The sequence below is a fragment of the Somniosus microcephalus genome, chromosome 11, assembly GCF_052327205.1.
Source record: "Somniosus microcephalus isolate GS21.2 chromosome 11, FLI_Smic_1.0, whole genome shotgun sequence".
NCBI lineage: Eukaryota > Metazoa > Chordata > Chondrichthyes > Squaliformes > Somniosidae > Somniosus > Somniosus microcephalus.
Genome location: NC_140997.1, coordinates 126,889,094 through 126,913,977, shown reverse-complemented (window position 1 = coordinate 126,913,977; position 24,884 = coordinate 126,889,094). Strand labels below are relative to the sequence as shown.

General features: G+C 48.4%; 1 protein-coding gene across 1 annotated transcript in view; it reads right to left on the bottom strand.

Moving 5' to 3' along the window:
• Window positions 1–24,884, bottom strand: part of LOC147110875 (testis-expressed protein 264-like) — a 1,120,589-nt gene that overhangs the window by 615,787 nt on the left and 479,918 nt on the right. The window lies entirely within an intron of this gene.

Sequence of the window (24,884 nt, the reverse complement as noted above, 5' to 3'; positions counted from 1 at the left end):
CGCCATTGAATAAGATCATGGCTGAACTTCTACCTCATCTCCACTTTCTTGCACTATCCCCATATCCCTTGATTCCCTTAATATTCAAAAATCTATCGATCTCTGTCTTGAATATACTCAACGACTGAGCCTCCACAGCCCTCTGGGGTAGAGGATTTCAAAGATTCACCACCCTCAGAGTGAAGAAATTATTCCTCATCTCAGTCCTAAATGGCCGGCCCCTTATTCTGAGACTGTGACCCCTGGTTCTAGACCACCCAGCCAGGAGAAACATCCTCCCTGCATCTACCCTGTCAAGCCCTGTAAGAAGTTTGTATGTTTCAATGAGGTCACCTCTCATTCTTCTAAACTCTAGAGAATATAGGCCCAGTCTACTCAATCTCTCCTCATAGGACAATCCCCCCATCCCAGGAACCAGTCTGGTGAACCTTCGTTGCACTCCCTCTATGGCAAGTATATCCTTCCTTAGGTAAGGAGACCAAAACTGTACACAATACTCCAGGTGTGGTCTCACCAGGGCCCTATATAATTGTAGTAAGACGTCTTTACTCTTATACACAGATCCTCTTGTAATAAAGGCCAACATACCAGTTGCTTTCCTAATTGCTTGTTGTACCTGCATGTTAACTTTCAGTGATTTGTGTACAAGGACACCCAGGTCCCTCTGAACACCAACACTTACCAATCTTTCACCATTTAAAAAACTCTGCTTTTCTATTTTGCCTAACAAAGTGGATAACTTCACATTTCTCCACATTATATTCCATTTCCCATGTTATTGCCCACTTACTTAGCCTGTCTATATCCCCTTGAAGCCTCCTTGCATCCTCCTCACAACTTACATTCCCACCCAGCTTTGTATCATCAGCAAACTTGGATATATTACATTTGACCCCCTTATCCAAATCATTGATGTAGATTGTGAATAGCTGAGGCCCAAGCACTGATCTTTGCGGTACCCCACTAGTTACAGCCTGCCAACCCGAAAATGACCCCGTTTATTCCTACTCTCTGTTTTCTGTCCGTTAACCAATTCTCAATCCATGCTAGTATATTACCCCCAATCCCACGAGCCCTAATTATGTTTAATAACCTCTTGTGTGGCACCTTATCAAATGCCTTCTGAAAATCGAAATACACATCCACTGGTTCCCCCTTATCTATTCTGCTAGTTACAAACTCAAAAAACGCTAATAGATTTGTCAAACACGATTTCCCTTTCATAAATCCGTGTTGACTTTGCCCAATCCTATTACTATTTTCGAAGTGCCCTGTTACCAAATCCTTAATAATGGATTCTAGCATTTTCCCTACTATTGATGTCAGGCTAACTGGTCTGTAGTTTCCTGTTTTCTCTCTCCCTCCTTTCTTAAATAGTGTTAGATCCGTATATCTTAATGTTGTGTCCTTCAATAATCAGACAAAAGACTGCAGGGAACGATCAACAGGTGTTTACTGAATGAGGGTTACTCTAGAACTAACTGTAAAGATCACTGCTCAGAGTTTATATACAGGTGAGGTCACTGCCGGTACTACAGTATACAGGAACTGTAAAAAGTAGTTCTCCCCTTAAAGGTACATACATTACAATTCCTCCCCTTTTAGATTAACAGTACCATAACACTCATTTAACAATTAAATATCAAACTAATTACAATTAACACTTTTAACATGCAACATTAGCTGAAAATAGTCTATTTATAAATTCAGTCTTTGGGGAGGCTTCCTGATCCTTTCTGGATAGCGCCTTTCACGAGTGTCTTGCTCTTGGTGCGGAGGCGATTCTGGGCCCCTGTCGTCGGTTGGTTCATCAGCTTCCGATGCTACTGTTTCTGGGGTAGATGCTACCTGTACGTCGGGTTCATCACCAGGTACGTATGGGCGAGGCATGGGGTTGACTCATTCCTGTGACTCTAGGATCTGGTCAGCATGGCGTCTCACGATGCTCTCCCCAACATCCACTGTGTACATTAGTGGCCCCTGCCGTGTGCATATCGTTCCTGGTTGCCATTTCTCTGTTCGGTAGTCGCGGGCCAAGACTGGTTGCCCTACATTGAAGCTCCTTGTCGGCTTCTCATTGATATGCTGGAATTGCTTACTCTCAACATCTCTTCGTGCATTTGGTCTGAGCAAATCCAGACAAGATCTCAACCTTCGGTTAAAGAACATCATGGCCGGGGCCTGGTTGGTGACTGCATGTGTCGCATTTCTGTAGGCTAACAGGAAATTGTCCACCTTATGCTGCAGTGGAATGTCGTCATCGCACATGGCCTTTCGCACATGGCCTTTACTGCTTTTTTAAAGGTTTGTACGAACCTCTCAGCCAATCCATTTGTGGCTGGATGATACGGGGCGGATGTGTAATGCCTTACCCCATTCCTTTTCATAAATCTTCGAAACTCTTCGGACACAAACTGTGGTCCGATTTCAGAGCAAATCAGCTCTGGCAAGCCGTTCCTGACAAAAATGGTCCGTAGGACTGCAATAGTTTTCTCTGTGGTGGTGGAGGACATTTTGATCACCTCAGGCCATTTCGAGTGCGCATCCACGGCTATTAAAAACATTGAGTCCATGAATGGACCAGCAAAATCAATATGTACCCGTTGCCATGGAGATGAGGGCCACTCCCATGGGTGTAGAGGGGCATGTGGTGGTGCATTTTGGACCTTCTGGCATCCTGAGCAGCTCTTTGTCAGGCCCTCGATTTGCTGATCGATCCCCGGCCACCACACATAAGCCCTAGCAAGGCTTTTCATTTTCACCCCTCCCAGATGACCTTCGTGAAGCTCATTGAGCACTCTCTCCCTTAACTTGGGTGGAATTACCACTCGGGATCCACACATCAAGGTCCCCTGGCATACTGACAGCTGTTCTCTTCTGGATGAGAATGATGGCAACAGTGAGTCGCCATGTGCTGGCCATCCCATCACCGTCAAATCATATACCCGAGACAGCGTCGGGTCATTTCGGGTCTCCTTCTCTATACCAGCGTTAGTTACTGGCAAGCATTCAATTATAGTCGAATGAAATATTTTGACAGGATCCACTGCTGGTGCTTCCTCCGCAGTAGGCAGTGGCAGGCGTGATAGCCCATCAGCGTTCCCATGCTGTTTCGTGCCCTTATACTCGATTTCATATTGGTGCACCCCTAGAAAAAGGGACCATCTTTGTAGCCGTTGCGCAGTCATCACTGGAACGCCCTTCTTTGGATTAAAGATGGAGACAAGTGGTTGGTGGTCAGTCAGCAAGGTGAACTTCTGCCCGTGCAGATAGTGATTGAACTTTTTCACTCCCCACACTAGGCTGAGGGCCTCCCTGTCAATCTGGCCATAGTTACGCTCGGCTGAGGTTAGTGACCGAGACGCAAAGGCTACTGGCCTCTCCGGGCCGTCCGGGAATTTGTGCGACAGCACCGCTCCAATGCCATAGGGTGATGCATCACACGCCAACCGAATTGGTAGTGCTGGGTTGAAATGAGCCAACACCTCTTTTGATGTGATCAATGCTTTGCTCTTCTGGAAAGCTCATTTACATTCATCACTCCACTTCCATGGTACCCCCGTTTGCAGTAGGGTGTTCAGTGGGTGTGGTACGGTGGACAAATTCGGCAAGAACTCATGGTAGTAGTTCACCAGCCCGAGGAACGACCTCAGTTGTGACACATTTTCCGGTGCTGGAGCCTTGACTACTGCCTCAATCTTTTCAGGGGACTTATGTAACCCCTCTTTATCAATAACGTGGCCACAATACGAGATCTGCTTCTGGAAAAACTCGCATTTGTGGCGATTAGCTCGGAGCCCATATTCCTTCAATCTAGTGAGCACCTGCTCCAGGTTGGCGAGGTGATCACTGTCATTTTCGACCCTGACCAGGATGTCGTCCAAATAACACTGGGTCCCTGGAATCCCTTGCAGGACTTGTTCCATTGCCCTTTGCCAAATAGCCGGAGCTGATGCTACCCCGAACACCAGCCAGTTGTATTGGTAGAGAGCTTTATGAGTGTTGATCGTGAGGTACTGTTTCGAGGCTTCTTCTACCTCCATTTGCAGGTACGCCTGGGCCAGATCAATCTTAGTGAAGCATTTCCCTCCAGATAGCGAGGCAAAAATATCTTCAATACGCGGAAGCGGATATTGTACAGTGTGAAGGACTGGGTTCACTGTCACCTTAAAGTCCCCACAGATGCGAACCTTCTTTGGTTCCCCAGGCGTATTACTCAATGACCTCTTCATTACAGGAATGATGGGTGTAGCCCACTTGCTCCAGTCCACTTTGGACAGTACTCCTGAACGTTCCAAACCTTCCAGCTCTGCTTCGACGGCTGGGCGGATCGCATAAGGTACCGGTCTGGCCTTAAAAAACTTTGGGCTTGCATTTTCCTCTATTTTGATCATCGCTGTTATGCCTTTTAGTGTTCCGAGTCCCTGCTGGAACACTTCTTGTGCGTCAGTTAGCATTTTTGACAGTCGTCCAGGTGTGACATCGTCATCCTTTTTGGCATCTACAGTCAGTGCTTGTATGGAATGCCAATCTAGCTGTATCTTCCGGATCCATTCACATCCTAGTAGTGGTGGTCCTCCATCTGGCAATACATATAGGTCCATTTTTGGTGTTTCCATGCCGTTATATATAACGTTCACCCTTATTTCTCCTTTGGGGTAGACTTTTTGCCCCGTGTACATCTTCAAGACAATCTTTGTATCTCTCAAGGGTATATGTGAGAATAGCCGCTTGTAGTCCCGTCGGTTTATGAGTGTTAGGGCTGATCCTGCGTCCAATTCCATTTTCACTTGGACTCCTGCTATCTTGAGCGTGACCCAGATAGTTTGGTGATCCTCCGTTTTGATCACATTATGTAATTTCAGACAACCCAGCTCCTTGCTTCCGGAGTCTGTATCACTTTTCTGTTCGTCTGAACTCATCTCCGTCACCTTATGTACCTTCTTGTACTTCTCCTGTGGAGATTTCTTGCTGCTGGTTTTCTTTCCCGACCTGCAGACTCTTGCTATGTGTCCTACTTTTCCACACTGTCTGCACACTTTGTCCTTGAACCAGCAATCATTATGGTCGTGTGTTGTTCTGCCGCAGCGATAGCACTTCACTGTTCCGTATGACATTTCATTTGTGCCATATTCTTGCGGTCTCCGTTGTATCTCTGCAGTGCCCCGTGCGGCTGCTTCGTGTGATACTGCAATGCTGAAAGCCTTGTCCAGCGTAAGATCCTTTTCTGATAGAAGCCGTTTCTGGGTTCCTTCACTTTGAAGCCCACACACAAACTTGTCCCTTAAAGTATCTGCTAGTCCCGTTCCAAACTGGCAGTGTTTTGATAGCTTGCGCAGTTCCGTTAAATACTCAGCATTACTTTCATCTTTATGCTGGTTCCTTTTGTGAAACTTAAATCTTTCTGCTATCAGCAGCGGTGTAGGGTTTAAGTGGTCCTGTAGGATTGACACTATGTTTTCAAAATCCTTTTCTACTGGCTTCTCTGGGGTTACTAGGTTTCGTAGTAAGCCATACGTTTTTGCACCCATTGAATTCAACAATATCAGCGCTTTCTTGTCATCTGGCACTTCATTCGCCTTGCAGTATACTTCTATGCGTTCGACATATGTCGTCCAATCTTCGACTTCATTGTCGAATGCTGTGATACTGCCACTCTTCGGCATTTTTGGGTGTGGTTAGACTGGCTTAAAATGGCATCTCCCGCGCTTTCCTTTCTTCCCCGCTGCGGCTTAAAATGGCGTCTCCCACGCTGCTGCCAACGCCGTTCTTGGCGGTCCTCGTGGTAAATGGCGACGCCCTGTGGGTTTCGTGCGCTGTTCCTGCGCTGCTGCCAATGCCGCTCTCTGCGGTCCTCGTGGCAATGGCAGCGCCTCGTGTTTTCCTGCGCGCCTCTCTTCCCCGTTGACGCTGCTCGGCCCTTGAACACCGGCTGCGCTCTGCTCTCTCTTGCCTCTCTCCCCCATTGACGCTGCTCGGCCCTTGAACACCGGCTGCGCTCTGCTCTCTCTCGTCTCTCTCCCCGTTGACGCCGCTCGGTCCTGAACACCGGCTGCACCTTGTGCGCTCTGCCCTCTCTCTCTCCCCCGTCGACGCTGCTCGGCCTTTTTCTGTGCCGCTCGGTCGGCTCTAGCCGCTGCTGTCCGGGAAGGGTCTGCGCAGTACCTGTTGCCAGCCCGTTTCGCTGGACCACCGTGACTGGAAAGCCAAGCCTGGCTCTCGACAGCCTCCCCTGCGATGCTCAAATCTCCGCTGGATGACTGGGCGGTTGCCTGTGGTCGACGCCCGTGCTTCTGGACTCGACCTCCTTCCACTGTTCTCCAGGAGCGAATCCCTGGGAGGTGATGCAGAGTTGCAGGTAGGTTCGAATCTGCGTCGTCGCCAATGTTAGATCCGTGTATCTTAATGTTGTGTCCTTCAATAATCAGACAAAAGACTGCAGGGAACGATCAACAGGTGTTTACTGAATGAGGGTTACTCTAGAACTAACTGTACAGATCACTACTCAGGGTTTATATACAGGTGTGGTCACTGCCGGTACTACAGTATACAGGAGCTGTAAAAAGTAGTTCTCCCCTTAAAGGTACATACATTACAAATAGTGAGGTTGCGTTTTCTACCTTCCAATCTGTGGGAACTATTCTAGAATCTATGGCATTTTGGAAAATGACAACCAATGCATTCACTATCTCTATAGCCACCTCTTTCAAAACCCTAGGATATAGGCCATCAAGTCCAGGGGATTTATCGGCTTTCAGTCCCATTAATTTCTTTTTTTACTAATACTAATTTCTTTCAGTTCCTCATTCTTATTAGATCCTTGGTTCTCCACTATTTCTTGGAAGATTTTTGCGTCTTTTTCCGCAAAGACAGACATAAAGTATTTGTTTAATTTCTCTGCCATTTCCTTATTTCCCATTATAATTTCTCCTGTCTCAGCCTGTAAGGGACCCAGATTTACTTTCGCTAATCTTTTCCTTTTTACATACCTATAGAAGCTTTTACAGTCTGTTTTATGTCTCTCGCTAGTTTACTCTCATATTCTATTTTCCCTTTCTTTATCAATTTCTTGGTCCTTTGTTGAATTCTAAAATCCTCCTGATCCTCAGGCTTACTACTCTTTTTGGCAACATTATAAGCCTCTTCCTTTGATCTAATACTATCTTTAACTTCTTTTGTTAGCTACAGTTGGACCACTTTGCCTGTGGGTTTTTTGTGCCTTAAAGGAATGTATATTTGTTGTAAATTATGTATTAATTCTTTAAATGCTAGCCATTGCTTGTCTACCATCAAACCTTTTAATGTAGTTTCCCAATCTAGCTTAGCCAACTCGCCCCTCATACTTACATAGTTTGCTTTGTTTAGATTTAAGACGCTAGTTTCGGATTTAACTAAATCACTTCCAAACTCAATATAAAATTCTATCATATTATGGTCACTCTTCCCTAAAGGCCCCTTTACTACAAGGTTATTAATTAACCCTTTCTCATTGCACAATACTAGATCCAAAATAACCTGTTCCCCAGTTGGTTCCTCAACATACTGATCTAGAAAACTATCTTGCATCCATTCCATGAATTCGTCCTCCACACTATTACTGCAAATTTGGTTTGCCCAGTCTCTAAGTAGATTAAAGTCCCCCATGATTACTGTCTTACCCTTGTTACATGCGCCTCTAATTTCCTGATTTATACTCAGCCGTACATTACAACTACTATTTGGGGGCCTATAAACAACTCCCACCAATGTTTTCTGCCCCTTGCTGTTTCTTAGCTCCACCCAAACGGATTCTACTTCTTGATTTCAGAGCTAAATCCTTTCTCTCCACTATCTTTATCCCATCCTTTACTATCAGGGCTACCCCTCCTCCTTTTCCATTTTGCCTATCTCTTCTAAAAGTTAAGTATCCTGGAATATTTAGTTCCCAACCTTGGCCACTTTGCAACCACATCTCCGTAATGGCTATTAGATCAAACCTGTTAATTTCTATCTGCGCTATTAATTCATCTATTTTGTTGCGAATGCTTCATGCATTCAGATATAGTGCCTTTCGCTTTGACTTATTTCTATTTTTCCCTGATGTCACCTTAATCACTGATGCCTTATTATCTTTGTTACTCTCTCTGTCCCTTCCTGACTCACTCTGCTTATTTTTTACCCAAAACTCTACTCTGCTGTAGAGCCTTGACACTGCTCTCGCTGCTTTTAAATTTATTCTTTCCTGAATCCTCCCACCCGCCCCTTCATTAGTTTAAAGCCCTATCTACTGCCCTAGTTATTCGGTTCGCCAGGACACTGATCCCAGCCCGTTTTAAGTGGAGCCCGTCCCAATGGAACAGCTCCCTCTTTCCCCAGTACTGGTGCCAGTGCCCCATGAACTGAAACCCTTTCCTCCCACACCACTCTTTGAGCCACGCTTTTAAATCTCTAATCTAATTGTCCCTATGCCAATTTGCACGTGGCTCAGGTAACAATGCAGAGATTATTACCTTTGAGGTTCTGCTTTTTAATTTGAATCCTAGCTCCTCAAATTCCTATTCTACCTATGTCATTGGTTCCTACATGGACCACGACAACTGGATCCCCCCCTCCCACTCCACCTTCTTCTCCAGCCGCGAGGGGTTGTCTTTAACCCTGGCAGGCAACACAACCTTCGGAACTCTCGCCGCAGAGAACAGTATCTATGCCCCTGTCTATACTGTCCCCTACCACAACTACATTCCTTTTCACTCCCCCTGCTTGAATGGCCTCCTGCACCATGGTGCCATGGTCAGCTTGCTCATCCATCCTGCAGGCTTTTCCCTCATCCACACAGGCAGCAAGAACCTCATACCTGTTGGACAAGGGCAAAGGCTGAGGCTCCTCCAGCACTGCACCCGGGGTCCCCTTACCTGCCTGAGTTGCAGTCACACCTTTCTGTCCCTGACCACTAACCAGACCTGTACCACTCCCTAACCTAAGGGTGTGACTGCCTCCTGGATCAAAGTGTCCAGGTAACTCTCCCCATCCCTGATGCCCCGCAATGTCTGCACCTCAGGCTCCAGCTCAAAAATTCTGAACTGAAGTTCCTCAAGATGCAGGAACTTACTGCAAACGTTGTCCGGGATCACAATGCTCTCCACAAACTCCCACATGCTGCAGTTGCGGCACACCACCTGCATTGCCGTCCCTATATGACCTTGATTTATTTGATTTAATGCAATTAAATTTGTATTTGGGTAACTTAGTTTACAGTGCAGTTTCTTGACTACTTATTTGATCGAGATTTAAGGGTACTGAAATTAAATATCTAACTGTAACACAAAGCACTACAAGTAGTGTAGGCAAAAAGAAACAACTCCTTCCCCCTTTTCTCCAAATTCCCACTCTTTCCAAATTCCCAAATAAAAGACACTGTTCAAGTCCACTCTGTTTATTCTGCTCTGTGCAGATGCTCGCTTGTTGGAGATAGTCATTGCTTGGCACTTGTGTGGTGCGAATGTTACTTGTCACTTATCAGCCCAAGCCTGAATGTTGTCCAGCCAGATCGTGCTGCATGCGGGCATGGACAGCTTCATTATCTGAGGACTTGCGAAAGGCACTGAACACTGTGCAGTTATCAGTGAACATTCCCACTTATGACCTTATGTTGGAGGGAAGGTCATTGATGAAGCAGCTGAAGATGGTTGGGCCTAGGACACTGCCTTGAGGAACTCCTGCAGCGATGACCTGGGGCTGTGATGATTGACCTCCAACCACCACAACCATCTTCCTTTGTGCTAGGTATGACTCCAGCCAGTGGACAGTTTACCCCACAATTCCAATGGACTTCAGTTTTACTGGGGCTCCCTGATGTCACACTCGGTCAAATGCTGCCTTGATGTCAAGGGCAGTCACTCTCACCTCACCTCTGGAATTCAGCTCTTTTGTCCATGGTTGGGCGAAGGCTGTAATGAGGTCTGGAGCCGAGTGGTCCTAGCGGAAACCAAATGCTGCATCAGTGCACAGGTTATTGGTGAGTAACTGCTGCTTGATAGCACTGTCAACGGCACCTTCCATCACTTTGCTGATGATTGAGAGTAGACTGATGGGGCGGTGATTGGCCAGATTGAATTTGTCCTGCTTTTTGTGGACAGGACATACCTGGGCAGTTTTCCACATTGTAGGATAGATGCCAGTGTTATAACTGTACTGGAACAGCTTGGCTAGAGGTGTGGCTAGTTCTGGAGCACAAGTCTTCAGCATGACAGCCAGGATGTTGTCGGGGCCCATAGCCTTTGCTGTATGCAGTGCGCTCAGCCATTTCTTGATATCACGTGGAGTGAATCGAATTGGCTGAAGGCTGACTTCTGTGGTGGTAGGGACCTCAGGAGGACGCCAATATAGATCATCCATTCGGCAATTCTGGCTGAAGGTGGTTACAAATGCTTCAGCCTTGTCTTTTGCACTCACGTGCTGGGCTCCACCATCATTGAGGATGTGGATATTAATGGAGCTTCCTCCTCCCGTTAGTTGTTTAATGGTCCACCATCATTCGTGACTGGATATAGCAGGACTGCAGAGCTTTGATCTGATCCGTTGGTTGTGGGATCGCTTAGCTCTGTCTATAGCATGCTGCTTCCACTTTTTAACATGCATGTAGTCCTGTGTTGCAGCTTCCCCAGGTTGGCACCGCATTTTTAGATACGCCTGGTGCTGCTCCTGGCATCCACTTCTACACTCCTCATTGAACCAGGATTGGTCCCCTGGCTTGATGGTAATGGTAGAGTGATGGATATGCCGGGCCATGAGGTTACAGATTGTGGTGGAATACAATTCTGCTGCTGATGATGGCCCACAGCGCCTCATGGATGCCCAGTTTTGAGCTGCTAGATCTGTTCTGAATCTATCCCATTTCGCACGGAGGTAGTGCCACACAACCCAATGGAGGGTGTCCGCAGTGTGAAGACAGGACTTCATCTCCACAATGACTGTGTGGTGGTCATTGCTACCAATGCTGTCATGGACAGATGCATCTGCAACAGGTAGATTGGTGAGGATGAGGTCAAGTAGGTTTTTCTCCTCGTGTTGGTTCTCTCACCACCTGTCGCAGGCCCAGACTGGCAGCTATGTCCTTCAGGACTCGGCCAGCTCAGTCAGTAATGGTGCTACCGAGCCACTCTTGGTGATGGACATTGAAGTCCCCCGCCCAGAGTACATTCTGTGCCCTTGCTACTCTCAGTGCTTCTTCCACGTGGTGTTCAACAGAGGAGTACTAATTCATCAGTTGAGGGAGGGCAGTAGGTGGTAATCAGCAAAAGGGTTCGTTGCCCTTGCTTGACCTGAAGCCAAAATCCTGGAACTCCCTTCCTAACAGCATTGTGGGTGTACCTACACTATATGGACTGCAGCGGTTCCAAGAAGGCGGCTCTTCCTGGGGTCCGGAGTCAATGTTGAGGACTCCCAGGGCCACTCCTTCCCGACTGTATACCACTGTGCTGCCACCGCTGGTGGGTCTGTCCTGCCGGTGGGACAGGACATACCCAGGGATGGTGATGGAGGAGTTTGGGACATTGGCTGAAAGGTATGATTCTGTGAGTATGACGATGTCAGGCTGTTGCTTGACTAGTCTGTGGGACAGTTCTCCCAATTTTGGCACAAGTCCCCAGATGTTGATGAGGAGAACTTTGCAAGGTCGACTGGGCTGGGTGTACCGATATCGTGTACGTAGCCGGTGCCGAGATCGATGCTGGGTGGTCCGTCTGGTTTCATACTTATTGTTGGGCCAAATGGCCTGTTTCTGTGCTGTATAGTCTATCTAATTCTATGTAAAGAGACATTCCTTCTGAAAGCAGAATTCTCTCCTCTACAGATGTAATCTGTCCATGGATTCCTTTTGATCTCTGCTGAAATGCAAGCAATACCCTAAAGGCAGCAGCACCTCTTTTAGGAGACACACTTTGAAGCACCATCTTCAAACAGCGTGGGAAATGGGCTGCTCCGTGGGTGTCTCATATTTAACAGTGAATCTCTTGCCTCCTGGAGAGTGCACTTTCTGATAACCTCTGATATTGTAAATAACAACAGAAAATGCTGGAGAAACTCAGCAGGCCAGGCAACATCTGTGGAGAGAAATTAGAGTCGACGTTTCGGGGCAAAACCCTTTATCAAGACTAAAGAGGCACAGGGAATGAAATAGATTAAGAGGCCAGGCTGGGAGAGAACAAAAGAGAAGAGACATTAAGAGGTATTCAAAATGAGAGGAGATGGTGATAGGACTAGTGGAGACAAAAGACAGCTCTAGATTAGGTGTGAAATGCGCTGGCAGAATGGGAGACAGCTGCCATGTGGGAGAGAGAAAAAAAAAGGAAGGGGGGGGGAGGGAAAAACCAAAACAAAGGTGTGGATGAAAAATATAAGTAAAAATGTAATAGGGGCCAAGGTTATGATCTGAAATTGTTGAACTCGATATTGAGTCCAGAAGGCTGTAAAGTGCTTAATCGGAAGATGAGGTGCTGTTCCTCGAGTTTACGTTGAGCTTCCGTGGAACAATGCAAGAGGCCAAGGACGGTGAGGTCCGAGTGGGAATGGAGCAGTGAATTAAAGTGACAGGCGACCGGAAGCTCGGGGTCACCCTTACGGACTGAACGCGAGTGCGGACGGCGTTGAGTGTACGGAGAGTTTGGTAAGTGTGATAAAAGTTATTTAAGTTCATTTATTTTATTTTTTTATTCATTGATGGGATGTGGGCATCGCGGGCTAGGCCTGCATTTAGTGCCCATCCCTAATTGCCCTTGAGAAGATGGTGGTAAGCCGCCTTCTTGGAACCGCTGCAGTCCATATGGTGTAGGTACACCCACAATGCTGTTAGGAAGGGAGTTCCAGGATTTTGGCCCAGCGACAGTGAAGGAATGGCGATACAGATCCAAGTCAGGATGGTGTGTGGCTTGGAGGGGAACTTGCAGGTAGTGATGTTCCCATGCGTCTGCTGCCCTTGTCCTTCTAAGTGGTAGAGGTCGCGGGTTTGGAAGGTGCTGTTGAAGGAGCTTTGGCGAGTTGCTGCAGTGCATCTTGTAGATGGTACACACTGCAGCCACAGTGCGCCGGTGGTGGAGGGAGTGAATGTTGAAGGTGGTGGATGGAGTGCCAATCAAGCGGGCTGCTTTATCCCGAATGGTGTCGAGCTTCTTGAGTGTTGTTGGAGCTGCACTCATCCAGGCAAGTGGAGAGTATTCCATCACACTCCTGACTTGTGCCTTGTAGATGGTGGAAAGGCTTTGGGGAGTCAGGAGGTGAGACACTCGCCGCAGAATTCCCAGCCTCTGGCCTGCTCTTGTAGCCACAGTATTTATATGGCTGGTCCAGTTCAGTTTCTGATCAATGGTAACCCCCAGGATGTTGATAGTGGGGGATTCAGCGATGGTAATGCCATTGAATGTCAAGGGGAGATGGTTAGAGTCTCGCTTGTTGGAGATGGTCATTGCCTGGCACTTGTGTGGTGCGAATGTTACTTGCCACTTGTCAGCCCAAGTCTGAATGTTGAGTTTAAGTGAAGGGGGAATTTAACTTTCTGAAGTAAGTTTAATTTATTCAAGTAAATTAAACTGTTGGGGAGTTTAAACCGGAAGTAGAATCCCGGTATAAAAAGGGGCGGGCCGAGTGCGGCAGCGCGAGTGCGGACGGCGTTGAGTGTACGGAGAGTTTGGTAAGTGCGAGAGTTGAGGTGAGGGGGTGTTTCTGTCCTGTTTTGTTTCCCACTCTCAGGCTTAGCCAAAACTGCAGAAGCAGAGCAGCGAGACGACTCCACCTAACAAGTCCCATAGGCAGCACTCAAAAGGGAGGTAGGTGATCAGCTGGTTGGTAGGTCCTCTTCCTTCTCTGTTATACCTTTATAAGTTGGTAAGTCCTATTAAATAGTGGTGTGATATTCATCATCTATACCGGGGCAGAGGGTCTTCATAACTAATAATAAGAAATTTAATTAATTACATAGAAATGGGTGAACAGATGATCTGTTACTGTTGCGAAATGTGGGAGCCGGTGGACCCCATTGAGGCTCACGGTGATTACATTTGCGACAAGTGTTTGCTGCTAGAGGAACTCAGGCTCCGTGTTAAAGAGCTTGAGACCGAGCTTCAGACACTGCGACACATCAGGGAGGGGGAGAAGTACCTGGGCTCTATGTTTCAGGAGGTAGTCACACCTATGAAATTAATTAATTCAGGTGTAGTCCGTGGTCAGGGACAGGACGGTGTGACTATGAGTGAGACAGGTACGGGGATCCAGGAGGTAGTGTTGAAGGAGCCGCAGCGCTTGCTCTTGTCAAACAGGTTCGAGGTTCTTACTCCCTGTGAGGGCGGGAGCGGGGACTGCAGGGGGGATGAGCAACCTGGCCACAGCACCGTGGAACAGGGGGCCATTCAAGAGGGGGGAGTAAAAAGAAATGTTGTAGTGGTAGGGGATAGTATCATTAGGGGGATAGATAGGGTTCTCTGCAGTCGAGAGCGGGATCCCAAAGGCTGTGTTGCCTGCCCGGTGCCAGGGTTAAGGACATCTCTTCTGGGCTGGAAAGAAACTTGGAGTGGGAGGGGGAGGATCCAGTTGTCGTGGTCCATGTTGGTACAAACGATGTAGATAGGACAAGGAAGAAGGTTCTGTTAAAGGAGTATGAGCAGCTAGGGGTCAAATTAAAAAACAGAACCTCAAGGGTAATAATCTCTGGATTATTACCTGAGCCACGAGCGAATTTGGCTAGGATAAATAAAATTAAAGAGTTAAATGCGTGGCTCAAAGACTGGTGTGGGATAAATGGGTTTTGCTTCTTGGGTCACTGGCATCAGTACTGGGACAGGAGGGAGCTGTTCCGTTGGGACGGGCTTCACTTGGCCAGTGCTGGGACTAGAATCCTGGCGAATCATATAACTAGGGCTGTAGAGAGGGCTTTAAACTAATTAGTGGGGGGGAGGTTTCTAGAGAGCAAATAATAAAAATAACAACGGAGAAGGTCATAGACCTAGGTAGCAGTAGGGGAATTAAAAACCAGAGCGTGTCAGGAAGGGACAGAAGGTATGGAGTAAAAGGTAAAGTAGTAAAAGGGGAAAAAGCAGGAACTAAGTGTCACAAAACATATTTGAAAGTTCTTTATCTGAATGCACGTAGCATTCGTAACAAAATGGACGAGTTAACGGCACAAATAACTACATATGGGTATGATCTTGTGGCCATTACAGAAACATGGCTGCAGGGTGACCATGACTGGGAATTAAACATACCAGGGTATTTAACAATCAGGAAGGACAGACAGGAAGGAAGGGGAGGTGGGGTGGCTATGTTAATAAAGGAAGGAATCACTGCAATACAGAGAAATGATATTGGGTCAAAGGGTCAGGATAGTGAAACAGTTTGGGTGGAGATAAGGAATAATAAGGGGAAAAAAACACTAGTGGGCGTAGTCCATAAGCATCCTAATAGTTGCAACTCTGTTGGATGGAGTACTAATCAGGAAATAGTTGGGGCTTGTAATAAGGGAACAGCTATAATTATGGGGGATTTTAACTATCATATTAACTGGACAAATCAAATTGGGCAGGGCAGCCTTGAGGAAGAGTTCATTGAGTGTATTAGGGATGGGTTTCTTGAGCAGTATGTAACTGAACCGACCAGGGGGCAAGCAACCTTAGATCTGGTCCTGTGTAATGAGTCAGGATTAATTAAAAATGTCCTAGTAAAGGATCCCCTTGGAATGAGTGACCATAACATGGTTGAATTCCATATTCAATTAGATGGTGAGAAGGTTGGATCTCAAACAAGCATACTGAGCTTGAATAAAGGAGACTATGAAGGTATGAGAGCGGAATTGATTAGAGTGGACTGGGAAAATAGATTAAAGGGTAAGACGGTACATGAGCAGTGGTGTACATTTAAGGAGTTATTTTACAACTTTCAACTTTCAAAAAATATATATTCCACTGAGGAAAAAAGGGTGTAAAAGAAATGACAGCCATCCGTGGCTAAGTAAAGTAATTAAGGATAGTATCCGACTAAAAACAAGGGCATATGAGGTAGTCAAATCTAGTGGGAGGATAGAAGATTGGGAAGTCTTCAAAAGACAGCAAAAAACAACTAAAAGATTGATTAAGAAAGGGAAGATAGATTATGAAAGTAAATTAGCAAAAAATATTAAAACAGATAGCAAGAGTTTCTATAGTTATATAAAAAGAAAAAGGGTGGCTAAAGTAAATGTTGGTCCCTTAGAGGATGAGACCGGGAAATTAATGGTGGGAAACATGGAGATGGCAAAAACACTGAACAAATATTTTGTTTAAGTCTTTACAGTAGAGGACACTAAGAATATCCCAACACTGGACAAACAGGGGGCTATGGGGGGGGGGAGGAGCTAAATACGATTAAAATCACTAAGGAATTGGTACTCGGTAAAATAATGGGACTCAAGGCGGATAAATCCCCTGGACCTGATGGCTTACATCCTAGGGTCTTGAGGGAAGTGGCGGTAGGGATTGTGGATGCATTGGTAATAATTTTCCAAAACTCCCTGGACTCAGCAAAGGTCCCGGCAGATTGGAAAACTGCTAATGTAACGCCCTTATTTAAAAAGGGTAGTAGGCAGAAGGCTGGAAATTATAGACCAGTTAGCCTTACATCTGTGGTTGGTAACATTTTGGAGTCCATTATTAAGGAAACTGTAATGGGGCATTTGGATAAACATAATTTAATAGGACAAAGTCAGCATGGTTTTATGAAGGGGAAGTCATGTTTGACAAATTTGCTTGAGTTCTTTGAGGATGTAACATACAGAGTGGATAAAGGGGAACCAGTGGACGTAGTATATTTAGACTTCCAAAAGGCATTTGACAAGGTGCCACACAAAAGATTATTGCTCAAGATAAAAAATCACGGGATTGGGGGTAATATTCTGGCATGGGTGGAGGATTGGTTATCTAACAGAAAGCAGAGAGTTGGGATAAATGGTTCATTCTCAGACTGGCAATCAGTAACTAGTGGTGTTTCGCAGGGGTCAGTGCTGGGTCCCCAACTCTTTACAATCTATATTAACGATTTGGAGGAGGGGACCGAGTGTAACATCAAAGTTTGCAGATGATACTAAGATTGGAGGGAAAATAGTGAGTGAGGAGGACATAAAAAACCTGCAAAGGGACATAGACAGGCTAAGTAAGTGGGCAGAGATTTGGCAGATGGAATACAATACTGGAAAGCGTGAGGTTATGCACTTTGGCAGGAAAAATCATCGAGCAAATTATTATCTTAATGGCAAGAAACTGGAAAGTACTGCAGTACAAAGGGATCGGGGGGTCCTGGTGCACGAAACTCAAAAAGTTAGTATGCAGGTGCAGCAGGTGATCAAGAAGGCCAATGGAATGTTGGCTTTTATTGCTAGGGGGATCGAATGTAAAAACAGGGAGGTATTGCTGCAGTTATACAAGGTATTGGTGAGACCGCACCTGGAATACTGCATACAGTTTTGGTGTCCATACTTAAGAAAAGACATACTTGCTCTCGAGGCAGTGCAAAGAAGGTTCACTCGGTTAATCCCGGGGATGAGGGGGTGGACATATGAGGAGAGGTTGAGTAGATTGGGACTCTGCTCATTGGAGTTCAGAAGAATGAGAGGCGATCATATTGAAACATATAAGATTGTGAAGGGGCTTGATCGGGTGGATGCGGTGAGAATGTTCCCAATGATGGGTGAAACTAGAACTAGGGGGCATAATCTTAGAATAAGGGGCTGCTCTTTCAAAACTGAGATGAGGAGAAACTTCTTCACTGAGAGGGTAGTAGGTCTGTGGAATTTGCTGCCCCAGAAAGCTGTGGAAGCTACATCATTAAATAAATTTAAAACAGAAATAGACAGTTTCCTAGAAGTAAAGGGAATTAGGGGTTACGGGGAGCGGGCAGGAAATTGGACACGAGTCTAGGTTCGGATCGGTCATGGCCCTGTGGGTGGCGGAGCGGGCCCAGGGGCCGTGTAGCCTGGTCCTGCTCCTACTTCTTGTGTTCTAATTCTGTGTTAGATTTCAGGAGATGGTTCTATTCACAGGGATTAGTGGAGACCTCGGGAACAGGCTGCCAGCTAGGAGTCCTTCAGGAGGAAATTGGGCTTGTTCCTGGCTGGGGTGGCGATCACCTTTTACAGAAGGTAAGTACTGCAGGAAATACAGGGACAGAGTGATCTCCTGGACGAGTTTCGATCGCCTAGATGGGTCGGAAAGGAATTTCCCAGAGTTTTTCTCCCAAATTGGTCATTGGGTTTTTTATCTGGTTTTTCGCCTCTCCCGGGAAATCACATGGGTTCAGGTGGGATGGAGAGTGGAAGTAGATTTGAGGTTAGGATCAGATCAGCCATGATCTTATTGAATGGCGGAGCAGGCTCGAGGGGCCGATTGGCCTACTCCTGCTCCTACTTCTTATGTTCTTATGTTCCGCAAAGCGGTCACCCAATCTGCGTTTGGTCTCCCCAATGTAGAGGAGACCGCATCGTGAGCAGCGAATACAGTATACTAGATTGCAAGAAGTACAAGTAAATCGCTGTTTCACCTGGAAGGGGTGTTTGGGGCCCTGGACAGTGGGAAGCGGGGAGGTATAAGGGCAGGTGTTACATCTCCTGCGCTTGCACGGGAAGGTGCCAGGCGAAGGGGAAGGGGTGCTGGGGGTGATAGAGGAGTGGACTAGGGTGTCTCGGAGGGAGCAGACCCTATGGAATGCTGAAAGGGGAGGGGAGGGGAAGATGTGTTTGGTGGTGGGATCACGTTGGAGGTGGCGGAAGTGGCGGAGGATGATCCGTTGAATGTGGAGGCTGGCGGGGTGAAAGGTGAGGACAAGGGGAACCCTATCATGGTTCCGGGAGGGAGGGGCAGGGGTGAGGGCAGAAGTGCGGGCGATAGAACGGACACGGTCGAGGGCCGTGTCAACCACGGTAGAGGGGAATCCTTGGTTGAGGAAAAAGGAAGACATGTCAGAAGCACTGGTGTGGAAGGTGGCACCGTCAGAGCAGATGCAGCGGAGACGGAGAAACTGGGAGAATGGAATAGTGTCCTTACAGGAGGCGGGGTGGGAGGAAGTGTAGTCCAGGTAGCTGTGGGAGTCACTGGGCTTGTAGTGAATATTGGTCAATAGCCTATCCCCAGAGACGGAGACGGAGAAGTCGAGGAAGGGAAGGGAAGAGTCAGAGATGGACCATGTGAAGGTGAGGGATATTGTGTTACTTTACACATTCTAAATCATGAGACTGTGAAAAACGTTTCTTCTTGCCCTCAACTAGGTAACTTTCTCTGTGAAGTAATGGACGATTTTAACCAGGTCAAATTATGGTATTGTAATGAAATGTGTTTGTCTTGCCTGTATTCGTTTTGCACTCATGTATATTACCCTCCCCCACACGGTGTATAGTTTCACTTCCTCTTTCCTGACTAACCTGGAATGTTCCAGGTCTTGGCTCTTGGCTCCGCCCCTGACTTCTCTTACATAAAGATCCCAGGATCTATATGACTCATTCCTGCGAGCCAGTCAGTGTGTTGAGATGTTAGCTCTGATCTTAGTGATTAAAAGCCAACTTGTTAAGGTCTATAACTTCTAGTTTTGTGGTTATTGAAGGCACATCAGGTATGAAGCATAACTCTACCATGGCATGTGTGGTAAACCACTGTTATAGTTATCACTGTATATTGTTCTCACTGTTCTCACTGTCACATCACTACACGAGGTCGCCTCTTGTCGCACTGTTATACCTGGGCTGACCACCTCCGACTCCGCCCATTACCTGCCCAGGTATAAAGGTAGCTGACTGGCTAGTATTCCTCCCTGTTGGATCGGATCACCCACGAGGGTGGGCTCTGTTATTTAGCCAATAAAAACCTTCAGTTACGTTCTTAACTCGTCGCCTTTTATTGGACTAATTGATAGGCATATCAATTTTATTGACTAAATTTTAAAGATGTCTGATAATGAACAGCAACAGCAAGGAGCTCACCCAGCAGCACAGCAACAGCAGCCTCCAGACAACGGGCCACACCAGCCGGCTTGGCTGCAAGCCTTGAAACCACCATACCTGGATCTAAACCCACAGGCACCAAACTCAGCCAACGACTTCAAACACTGGCTGGACTGCTTCGAATCGTACCTGGAGGAAGCCGTCGTCCCTCAGAGATCCAAACTAAGAGTACTGAAAGCCCAAGCGAGCCCGAGAGTATATACACTCATCCAGGACATGACTACGTACGACGACGCCATCAACCTACTGAAACAGCAGTACCGGAGCCCGGTAAACTACATGTACACTAGGCATCTCTTAAGATCTCGCCAGCAACAGCCAGGAGAATCGATAGCTGAATTTTCACGAGCGCTGAGACAACTCGGCAGGAACTGTGACTTTAAAGCGGTGACGGCTACTGCGAACATGGAAGACAATGTCCGCGACGCCTTGGTGAGAGGCCTACGTTCCGACTACACACGGCAAAGACTGCTTGAAGCTAAGGACATAGACCTGGACAAGGCCGAAGCCCTCGCCCTCACCCTAGAGGCCACCCAGCAAGACCAGGAAGCGTTTGCCAGGTACTATTCGCGACCCTGGGACTCGGGCCCGACCCCCACCCCACCACCCTTCACAGCGCTGCACCCGGGACCTACCTCAGCGTCTGCATCACGGATCCGACCGGGCCCGCTAGCCCCGGTACCGGCCCCGACATCAGGCAACCCCGATCGGGCTGCTGGCTGCTTCTTTTGCGGCCAGGAGAAGCATCCGAGGTCGCGCTGCCCAGCCAAAAACTCGACCTGCAAAACCTGCCTCAAGAAAGGCCACTTCTCCAAGGCCTGCAGAAGCAAATCCTCAGAAGCCAGCAGTGCCTCATGCGAACCCTGGGGGCGGCCATCTTTGTGCGGGGCAGCCGAAGCCTGCAGAGCCTCATGGGAAAACCAGGGGCGGCCATCTTTGTGCGGGGCAGCCGAAGCCTGCAGAGCCTCATGGGAAAACCAGGGGCGGCCATCTTTGTGCGGGGCAGCCGAAGCCTGCAGAGCCTCATGGGAACAGCAGGGGCGGCCATCTTTGTGTGGGGCAAACGATTTAAACAGAGCCTCATGTGAACTACGGGGGCCGCCATCTTCGCCGCCATCTTGTCATGACAACGACGCGCTCATCTACACCCTAGCTTCCGTGACCCTGGATCAAGCCCGCCCGCACCACCTGGCCAGCTCAATGATGGACATCAAAGTCAACGGCCACGCCACGACCTGCCTGTTCGACAGCGGAAGCACGGAGAGCTTCATCCACCCAGACACGGTGAGCCACTACTCCCTCCCCGTCCTGCCAACGCGCAGCCGCATCTCGATGGCATCGAGGTCGCACGCCACAGACATCAGCGGCTACTGTGTCGTGACATTGTCGGTTAAAGGGACAGAGTATAAAAATTTTAAACTCCTCGTACTCCCCCAGCTGTGCGCTGCCGTCATACTAGGGCTGGACTTCCAATCCCACCTCCAAAGTGTAACCCTAGCATACGGTGGACCCCTCCCCCCACTCACAGTCGACAACCAGCGAAAGTTAAACCGCCCACCGCGTAACACCTGCAGCCTATCCACCCTCAAGGTACCGCCACCTTCCCTGTTCGCTAACCTCACCCCCGACTGCAAACCTGTCGCTACTAAGAGCAGGCGGTACAGCGCTGGGGACAGAGCCTTCATTAGCTCTGAGGTGCAGCGACTCCTGAAAGAGGGCATTATTGAGGGGAGCAGCAGCCCCTGGCGTGCCCAGGTGGTGGTAGTCAAGACCGGCGACAAAAATCGCCTGGTTATCGACTACAGCCAGACCATAAACAGATACACCCAGCTGGACGCATACCCCCTCCCCCGCATATCGGACATGGTCAATGAGATTGCACAATACCGCGTATTCTCGACCATCGACCTCAAGTCGGCCTACCACCAACTCCCCATCAGCCCGGAGGACAGCCAGTACACCGCCTTCGAGGCGAATGGCCGCCTCTACCAATTCCTTAGGGTCCCCTTTGGTGTCACCAACGGGGTCTCGGTTTTCCAACGGGAGATGGACCGGATGGTTGACCAGAACGGACTACAGGCCACTTTCCCCTATCTCGATAACGTCACCATCTGCGGCCGCAACCGGCAGGACCATGACGTGAATCTGGAGAAATTCCTCCGTACGGCCCAACGGCTGAACCTCACCTACAATAAGGAGAAATGCGTGTTTAACACAGCGCGCCTTGCCATCCTTGGCTGTGTAGTAGAGAACGGAGTCATCGGCCCCGACCCCGAAAGAATGCGCCCCCTCATGGAGCTACCCCTCCCCCACTGTCCAAAAGCACTTAGGAGAACCCTGGGGCTTTTCGCCTACTATGCCCAATGGGTACCCAATTATGCGGACAAAGCCAGACCCCTCCTGAAAACCACATCCTTCCCCCTCACGGAAGAGGCGTGCGCGGCCTTCTCCCTCATTAAGGGAGACATAGCCAAGGCCACAATGCACGCAGTGGATGAGTCAATCCCCTTCCAAGTGGAGAGCGATGCATCCGACTTCGCCCTAGCCGCTACCCTTAACCAGGAGGGTAGGCCGGTAGCCTTCTTCTCAAGGACCCTACAGGGCCCCGAGACCCGACACTCGTCGGTCGAGAAGGAAGCCCAGGCAATTGTGGAGGCAGTACGGCGCTGGAGGCACTACTTGGCAGGCAAACGATTTACCCTCCTCACCGACCAACGCTCGGTTGCCTTCATGTTTAATAACAAGCTGAGGGGCAAGATCAAGAACGACAAAATCTTGAGGTGGAGAATCGAGCTTTCCACCTATGATTATGAGATCTTGTACCGGCCCGGTAAACTGAACGACCCCCCTGATGCTCTTTCACGCATTACATGCGCCAGCGCGCAAAGTGATAGACTTCAGACCCTCCACAATGACCTCTGCCACCCCGGAGTCACCAGACTCTACCATTTCATTAAGGCCCGCAACCTGCCATACTCCATCGAGGAGGTCAGGACCATGACCAGGAACTGCCAGATCTGTGCTGAGTGCAAACCGCACTTCTATAAGCCGGACAGAGCAAGCCTGATCAAGGCCACCCGCCCCTTCGAGCGTCTGAGCATCGACTTCAAGGGGCCCCTACCGTCATCCGACCGTAATGTGTACTTCCTCAACATCGTTGATGAGTACTCCCGTTTCCCCTTTGCCTTCCCCTGCCCAGACATGACCAGTAACACGGTCATTAAATGCCTGAACAAACTCTTCGCCTTGTTCGGGTTCCCGAACTATATACATAGTGACCGGGGCGCCTCCTTCATGAGCGAGGAACTCCGTCAGTTCCTATTGGAGAGGGGTATTGCAGCAAGCAGGACCACCAGCTACAACCCCCGAGGGAACGGCCAGGTGGAAAGAGAGAACGCGACGGTATGGAAGGCCACCCTCTTAGCCTTAAAGTCTAAGGGCCTCCCAACCTCCCGCTGGCAAGAGGTCCTCCCGATTGCGCTGCACTCCATCCGGTCACTACTTTGCACTGCCATTAACACCACCCCCCATGCTCGAATGTTTGTCTTCCCCAGGAAGTCGACTACGGGAACCACCCTACCAACCTGGCTGACCTCTCCGGGACCCGTCTTGCTGCGAAAGCACGTGAGGGCCCATAAAACGGACCCCCTGGTCGAGAAGGTGAACCTCCTGCACGCCAACCCCCAGTACGCCTATGTGGCTTACCCAGACGGACGGGAGGACACTGTCTCCTTACGAGACCTCGCACCCTCACCCCCCCCTCCCAACCCCCCGAGTCCAGCCGAGGTAGACGGCATGCCGGAACCCCACGAGCCTTTGCCGACTACGCAGACACCAGCTTTAACACCGGATAATGTAACACCGCCGCTGCGACGATCGGAGAGGCTAACGAAGCCTCCGGACAGACTGACATACCAGAGCTGGTAATACACTTCACCCCGCCGGACTCTAATCTAAACAAGGGGTGAATGTGGTAAACCACTGTTATAGTTATCACTGTATATTGTTCTCACTGTTCTCACTGTCACATCACTACACGAGGTCGCCTCTTGTCGCACTGTTATACCTGGGCTGACCACCTCCGACTCCGCCCATTACCTGCCCAGGTATAAAGGTAGCTGACTGGCTAGTATTCCTCCCTGTTGGATCGGATCACCCACGAGGGTGGGCTCTGTTATTTAGCCAATAAAAACCTTCAGTTACGTTCTTAACTCGTCGCCTTTTATTGGACTAATTGATAGGCATATCAGCATGTTGCTGTAGCACCACAGTACGTCTCAGTGTACTCCCATGATTCCTACACGACAACTTCCTAAGAGGTAGGTTTTAAGGAGGAGAGAGAAATGGAGAGGTTTAGTTAGGAAATTTTAGAGCTCAGGGTCTAGACGGCCGCCAAAGGGAGTGGGGACTGCACAACAGGCCAGGGTTGGAGGAATGCAGAGTTCTCGGAGGGTTGTAGGGCTGGCAGAGTTCACAACAACAACAACAACTTGTATTTATATAGCGCCTTTAATGTACTAAAATGTCCCAAGGCGCTTCACAGGAGCGTTATCAAAACAAAATTTGACACCGAGCCACATAAGGAGAAATTAGGGCAAGTGACCAAAAGCTTGGTCAAAGAGGTAGGTTTTAAGGATCGTCTTAAAGGCGGAAAGAGAAGTAAAGAGGCAGAGAGGTTTAGGCAGGGAATTCCAGATCTTAGGGCTTAGGCAACAGAAGGTACAGCCATCAATGGTTGAGCAATTATACTCAGGGATGCTCAAAAGGGCAGAATTAGAGGAGCGCAGCTATCTCGGCAATGGCTTTGGTTTTGCCAATATTTAATTGAAGAAAATTTCTGTTCATCCAGAACTGGATGTCGGGCAAGCAGTCTGACAATTGAGAGACCGTGAAGGGGTCA